Consider the following 7,635-nt stretch of genomic DNA (forward strand, 5'->3'; position numbering starts at 1 on the left):
CATGCTGGCTATCCCTCACGATGTTAGTGTTGGCCAGTCTATTAAGGATGGCCTCTTTAATAAACTTTTCTAAGATCTTCCCCGGGATAGAAGTCAGGCTGATGGGTCTATAGTTTGCCGGATCCTCTTTCCTCCCTTTTTTGAAGATAGGTACCACATTGGCCTTCTTCCAGGCTTCGGGCACTACACCAGAGCACCAGGAGTTTTCAAAGATCCGTGCTAGAGGCTGGGCTATGATGCTTGCCAGCTTCTTGAGTACCCTGGGGTGTAGATTGTCAAGGTCGGCTGACATGAAGGTATCCAGCCCCTCAAGGTGTTCCTTCACGAAGTCAGCATTGATGGAGGGCAGGGAATCTCCCTCACCCAGACCTCCCTGTCCCGTAGTGGGCCTGGGCATCCTGTGGGACTGATGAAAGACCGACGCAAAGTACCCATTTAATAGGTTGGCTTTTTCCTGGGCGGCAGTTGTCAGTTGCCCCATCTGGTTAAGCAGGGGTCCAGTGTTGTCCTTGCTTTTCCTCCGGCTCCCCACATATCTGAAAAAGGACTTTTTATTGTCCTTGATGCTTGAAGCTAGTTGGAGTTCAGTTGCAGCCTTGGCTTTCCTGGTTTGCTCCCTGCAGGACTGGACCAGTGCAGAATATTCCTCCTTGGAGGTGAATCTCATCCTCCATCCTTTGTAGGCCTTTCGTTTTAGCCTCAGGAGGTCTGCTAGATGCCTGGAGAGCCAAGGAGGCTGCTGTGCCCTCTTGCTGCCTTCCCTCCGAGATGGAATAGAATTAGCTTGTGCATCAAGGATCGCTCCCTTGAGGAGCAACCACTCTTCCTGGACTCCCCTCCCCCTGGGGTCGTGGTCCCTTAGGGCCTCACTGACAAGCCTCCTGAGCTTGTCAAAGTCGGCTTTCCTGAAGTCAAGGACTTGCGTGTTGCTGACTGACTTTCCAGCTTTACAGCAGATGGTGAAGGTGATCATTTTATGGTCGCTGTAACCCATCTGCCCATCAATCACTAGGTTGCCAATTAGTTCATCCCCAGTAGCCAGTACCAGGTTGAGCAGCGCTTTACCTCTCGTTGGCCCGTAGACTTCTTGAGTCAGGTAGAGGTCACCCCCGCACAATAGGAAGCTTTGCGACCGCTCGGATTTTGTTGAGTGATCCTCCCACGAGATGTCTGGGTAACTGAAGTCACCCATGACAACCATGGTCCTGGAGCATGCGGCCTCAGCCAGTTCCCGGGTGAACTCCTGGTCAAGCTCTTGACTTTGAGTGGGAGGTCTGTAGTAGACTCCCATCCTTGTGTCCCCTGCGCCGTGTTCCCCATGGATTTTTAACCCAGAGGGTCTCCAGTCATCCACCCTGGTCACCAACATCCGCTTGCAGGGATGCGTAGCTTTCCTTAACATAGAGAGCTACACCCCTGCCCCTTTTATCTACTTGATTCCTCCTGTACAGGGTATAGCCATCTAGACCTGTGGTCCAGTCATGGGTGGAGTTCCACCAGGTCTCGATATCCCTATGACCTTGTAATTATTTGCGTTAAGCAGGAGGAACTCGTCCTCCTGCTTATTCCCCAAGCTCCTGGCATTTGTGTACAGGCACACAAGTGTCCCCTTGGGGGCTCTTGCCTTGCCCACAGATTGTACCAGGGGTGGGCTCCCTTAAGTGCCTTGGCCTGCTGGCTTTGCAAGGGTTGCTCAGCGGGCCAGCAGTGGCGGTAGTCCCCCCGTCCCCCAGCGGGCTTAGTTTAAAGCCCGGTGGAGCAGGTCAGCCAGTCTGGCTGAGAAGAGCCTCCTCCCCAGCGGACAGAGGTGGAGGCCATCTCTTCCCAGCAGCTCGCTGCCTCTCTCGCCAAAGAGCAGACTGTGGTTGTGGAAGCCAAAGCCTTCCTGATGACACCAGCGCCACATTCTTTGGGTAACTACCTGGATCCTCCTCTCCCTCCTCAGCCCATACCCCAAGACTGGGAGGATCGAAGAAAACACCACCTGTGCCCCCAGACCCTTTAGCCCTGCTCCCAAGTCCCGGTAGTGCCTCATGACCAAGCTGGGAGCGCTCTGAGCCGTGTCATTGGTGCCCACATGAATAAGGAGCATGGGATAGTGGTCAGTGGGCTGGAGGAGCTTAGGGATCTTCTCCGCAATGTCTCAGATGCAGGCCCCCGGGACGCAACAGACTTCCCGGGCTAAGGGGTCGGGGCAGCAGGTTACCCCCTCAATCCCCCGCAGGATGGAGTCTCCCACGACAAACACTTTACATTTTTATCTTGGGGAGAGTGGGGCCGGTAGCTGCAGTTGGGCCTGTGTTGCCTGTGGGTGCTGGCAACACAGCAGGCTCTGCTGGGGCTGCATGAGGTTTGTACCTATTGCAAAGCTCCAGTGGGGCAGGGGCCTTGGTGCGGCAGACCTTGGGACCCTTGACCACCTTGTTCCATCCCCCTGACTAGACGGAATGGGAGGTGCCCGAGTCCTCCCTTGTCCTGGAGGGACACCGTGGTCTACCCTCTAGCTCCCAGGGGAGAAGGGCCTGGCAGTAGGAGTCTATCTCCTGCTCACAGTCCCTGATGGCACGTAGTCTCTGGACTGTGGCCTGAAGCTCCTCCAACTGGTGTGCCAGAGACATCCCAATGGCTTCAGCATAACAGGTATGAAAAAAAAAGTGAATGTCCATATCCTTTTAGGGAGAAGGAGCTTTTGGAGCTAGCCTGTAGTGCAAAAAGGTTTGCATTTTTTTACAGAGGCAGTAGCAGTTGAAATCAGTCAGAAAGCATTTGCCTTCTCTGCCAAAAGGAGGCAGTGAAAGACTGTAGTCAGCCACAAAACACTGCTTTTTCCATCATAAGAAGAACAGACACCTGGGAGACACTGGTTAGCAGTTTTAAAACTATAAAGTAGGTACCAAAGCAGAGGTACATCTTGTATTTCTCAACCTGGGGGGAAAAAAATGATGTAAAGTGGATCATGACCACCAGAGCAACAGTTTAAGATGAACACTGCAGGGGCATGGCAGGGAGAGGATACAGTTGCAGGTTTGCTGAGGCAATATGTTCATAGTTCCTATTAGGGCTATGTGAAGCTTCGGTCCCCGATTCAATTCAACGGAGATTCGGCCCAATTCGGCGGCCAAATCTCTGAATCCGAATCGAATCAGAGGACTATTTAATCTCTCCGAATTGAATCGGAGAGATTTGGAGATTTGGACATAGACACAGCTTTAAATGTTTTTTCTACATACCTCTAGGTAGGAGGGGCTCGTGAATGCTGCGATGGTGGGGCACATGGAGTAGCCCACAGGAGCATGGGGGCTCCCCCGCGTGCTCGGCAGCAGACCTGGAAGCAGACCAGTAGCACTTCCGGTCCACTTCCAGGTTCGCTGCTGAGCACATGGAGGGGCCCCTTGTGCTTCTGTAGGATGCTCCATGCACCCCAGCATCAGTGTTCACAAGCCACGCAGGTACCTTGAGGTATGTAGAAAAAACATTTAAAGCTGCATCTATGGCTAAATCAGCATCTAATCTTCAGATTCAGCCAAATCGAATCAGGGCCAGTGATCTAAATCAACTAATCGAATCACTGTCCCTGATTCGGGCCAAATCTGAATCAAATAGGGCCTACTTCACACACCCCTAGTTCCAATCTCTAATTCAGGGGCAGGTTTCCAGTCCTAGACAGTGTTTTTTCTGGAAAGGCACATAAATAGTAATGCCTAAGTTATTACAGCTAAATACATTATATAGGATTGTAATGTTGAAAAATCTGAGAGATCAGAGACCTCTAGCAGTAGGCTCAGATGAATAAAGTCCTCTGTGCTTGTCAGATATGATGTAAATGCAGCACAAGTCAAGGAAAACGGTCCCTTGAAGCAAAGAAACAAAGGCTTTTTGAAACAAAATTGTCACAGATTGATTCTCATTCACCAGATACAACTATACCAGAAGATGCCTAAATGGGCAGCTGTGCATGCTAAATATATTTTGTGGATGTGTCATTCCCAATGTTGTACTATTAGATAATCAGTGGTATTCTCTTAGCATCCAGTTCAAGTACTTTGTAGTAGAGATTAGATGTAGATGCAAGCCCCTTTACCCCAGTGCAACAGGTTGGTTAAATATAGGTATTAAATAATGAAGTGACAACTATACTCCGATCCACATTTGCTTCAATAAATTAAATGACAGAGCCAATGACAGTTTTCCACATGTAGGCCTCTTGTTAAACCCAAGAGAGAGGCCCAGAATGCCTCAGCTTGAAACCTGTTATCAGACACATGGGATTTGCAGCAGCATGAAGAAATGAATACAGACACACACACACACACACACACACACACAGAGAAACCCAAAGGATTTAGTGTTTCAGAAGATGCCAGTAATTCCTAAATAGGATGCGCAATCCATTCCCGGTGGAACTTATGTGATGCCACTGCCGTATGCTTGTAACCATAAGGTTGCCTGGTGATTTTATGAGCTCTTCACTCCAGACAAATACACACAGGTGAGGAGCAGATGACAGCTTTTATGACTTGAAGGGAGGGGGAGAGGAAAAAGGTCTGGAGTCTGCAGTGAGCTGGGGAAGGCTGTCAGAAAATAAAGACAAGGGATAACAACCAAACTCCTGAACATAGCTCTGCCAGTTCTGCCATGCAAACAAGAGTATGGCCTCTTGAGTAGCATCATTTTGATATTGCAAGGGAGGACCCAGTTCCTAAGAGCTGCACCATGCCAAATGAAGGCATGGGCATACCTCTCCATAGCTAAGCTCCATACACAGGAAGCCTGGGAACGGGGCTCTGCTGAGGCTCCTGCTTTGTGCAGCCGAGAGGGGTGGAACTACATCAGCAATTGAGGAGACTCCCTTGCACATACTGGATTCCCAAAGGACTGCAGACCACCACCGTTCCTGCTCCAGAGGTCCTGCAAGTGCATATGGGGGAGGCAGAAGCCAGCAGGGTTAGATTCCTGTTGTACAGTTGAGTAGGAGAGGATTGGCTGGCCAGTTCCTTACACACACGGGACAGTAAAAGGCACTGCCACACAATGGGGCAGAACCTAGCCCCACCTGAAGCCTGGAGTACACACAAGGATGCCTACGTACGTGCACCTCAGCAGGTCTGCTTGCACACAACAGGCCTGTGCACTGTGGCCTGTGCCTTCAGTCTTACGTTCACAGAACGCAGCCAAACCCCACTGTACAAATATACGCACACATCACAGTACACCTGTTTGGACACAAGTGCACAATTGCACTTCTGCAAAGATAACAGAAGCCTCCATAGCTACACACACACACCCCTCATGCACATGTACCTTTCCTGCTCACTCTCCCTTGCTCGCTCCCATGCTGCCCTGGGGCCGAGGCTGCGTGCAGAGGCAGCAGAGCTCAGGCTGTGGACACTTACACTTGAGACCTCTTCCACCCATAGTGACAGCCTCCCCAGCTGCTTCCTTTGATTAGCTTTCTGCTCCTCTGCACTTGCACCCATGAGCTCTACCAGGTGGTGCCCACACAGAGCCAACTGCATAACTCCTGGCTGGGAATGGAGACACCACAAGGCCAGAGCCACTCACTCCAACACATCGCGCTCTGCTGAACGGGCATGAATGCTGCCCTAAGGATGGTCAATTGAGTAGTCTGGGTGCTCCCCTGCCAAGAGAGGACACTCCCCACCCCTCCTCCCAGTGCTCAGAGCAGGTCATCCAGGCCCCTCTCTCCTTCACAAGGGGTCACACATAGGGCCACCTCAGCTCCCCCAGGTGGGAAGAGACCAGGCTCCCTGTGCTCTCCAGTCAACACATCCAGGTGCTGTTTCTGCAGGGCTGGGATCCTGAGCAATCTTCCCCTAGCAGCACAATCCCCAGGGGCTGCCTACACAAGCACCCAGCCCAGCTCTGGCCATACCACAGCTCTGCATGAAAAGCATCTTCTGCTGCATCCAGTCCCTGGGGAAGCACCTTCTTGGTTCCTTAGGGGGAACACCTGGGGCTGTCCAGCAGCAAGGCCAGGGCATGCCCGCAGCCCCTTACCCCACCCACACCCCAACCCCACTGGCCAGGGCAGAAAGCTCCCGTGGTTGATTGCTCTGCAGAGCTGTCTGTCATCCCTTCCCCGCCCTAGGCAGACATCATCAAGGTACATAAGGTCCCAGCTGGGGCTGGTGTTTGTGCTGCTGTGTGGAGAGTAAGTAGGGTAAGAGTTGGGCTGGAAATGTTTGTGGGGTGTGCTCTTAGGTTCTGGCTGGTGGCTGTTGTAGGTTTGGTGGTTGTGTCCTCAGCCTGGCTGTGTACCTTGTGTTTTCCCTGTGCTGTGTTGGTCTTTATGCTCTAAAAAGTCCTTATTGTCACTGCCTAGTGCAGGAGTGATTCTTCTAGGAAAGGCCTGTCCTGCTTCTCTCCCAAGTAGGGAGCGCTTGCTAGTCTGGGTGATAGGGTTCTTCAGTGGAAGGAGATTCTCCAGTGTCCCTCTCTCCTCATTTAACATGAACTAAACTTTCCAGGGTACAAAACTACCACTTTGATTGTAGTTTCTGCCTCCTCTACCTGCAAGTAAAGGAAATGCAAGTTTCCATTGCAAAACTTCCTTTCTCTGACCAGAGAGGCTGCTTTGGGATCCCTGCTCCCTATGCAGACAGCAGAAGCAAATGCTGTTAATTAAGCTCAAATTGTCCCACCCTGGGGTCTTGACTCTCCATGTGAGTGCCCTCTAGAGAGGTGCCAAAATGGGATAACCTTAAGTTGGGGGGGGTCAATGGGATGCCTAAAACATACACCCTATCTCCATGCTCATTTGGTTGGGCAGTGTGTGTGTGTGTGGCATAGGGAAAGCAGAGTGCTGCAGGAAGCCAAAGGACCTGTGCCCCTCTGCTGCAGAGCACTGCTGTTGTGTTCAGTATGGGGCCTGTGATGCTTCCCAAAGGGCAGGCATGGCTGCACATCTGAAGAATACTGAATTGTTGTGTTTCTGAACAGATGGTTGTTGTAGTTTGGCTTTCACTTGAGAGTTGGATTGGTTCAGGTGCACTTCAGAACATGCCTGAGAGTTCTTGCATGTGTCCAAGTGTGAGAGGCCATTGCTTGAACAGGCTGACTGGATGTAGGTTGAAGCCCACATGACCTGTCCAAGCATCTTGGGGGGGGACTGCTTTGCTTCTGCTGCAATGTCTTACTGGCTGCTTGTGCCAATGCTGTGGCCATGAGGGGGGCTGTACCCAAGGAAGCCTCCTATTAATGGTGAAGGTGGCCCCCCTGGAGCCAGGGGGAGCTGCCAGTAAACTGGCTCCATCCATCACTCCAGCCTTAGGGTGTGTGGCTGGTCCCTCCTTTTGCTGGTGTGTGTGGACCCAACCCCCACCAAAATAGGGGAACAATATAGTCTCTGACCATCTGACTTTGCCCTTGCACCCATTTGGCAGGATGCTGTCCTTGAGCTTCTCCATGTGGGGCTTATGATTAACCTGGCTCTAGGGCTTGGATGGATGCAGACACCTGCTTACCAATGTGGCAGCGGCCCAGGCACATGGCCCAGGACCCTGGTGTGCCTGGGTTAAGTCCAAGTACTTGGGTAGAGTGGTTCTTCTATGCCTCATGCATGATCAAGGTTTCCCTGCCCCTAGCAGAGTGCATGTGCACAGGATGGCTCTTTCC

General features: G+C 51.7%; 1 protein-coding gene across 1 annotated transcript in view; it reads left to right on the plus strand.

The window, feature by feature from the left end:
* Nucleotides 1-6,153: 6,153 nt before the first annotated feature.
* Nucleotides 6,154-7,635, plus strand: part of LOC102369357 (perilipin-3-like) — a gene marked incomplete at its 3' end in the record, with an annotated part of 4,114 nt that continues 2,632 nt past the window's right edge. Inside the window, exon 1 of the mRNA XM_025194994.1 lies at nucleotides 6,154-6,172. The remainder of the gene's footprint in view (nucleotides 6,173-7,635) is intronic.

This window comes from Alligator sinensis, unplaced genomic scaffold (assembly GCF_000455745.1).
Source record: "Alligator sinensis unplaced genomic scaffold, ASM45574v1 scaffold376_1, whole genome shotgun sequence".
Lineage (NCBI taxonomy): Eukaryota > Metazoa > Chordata > Crocodylia > Alligatoridae > Alligator > Alligator sinensis.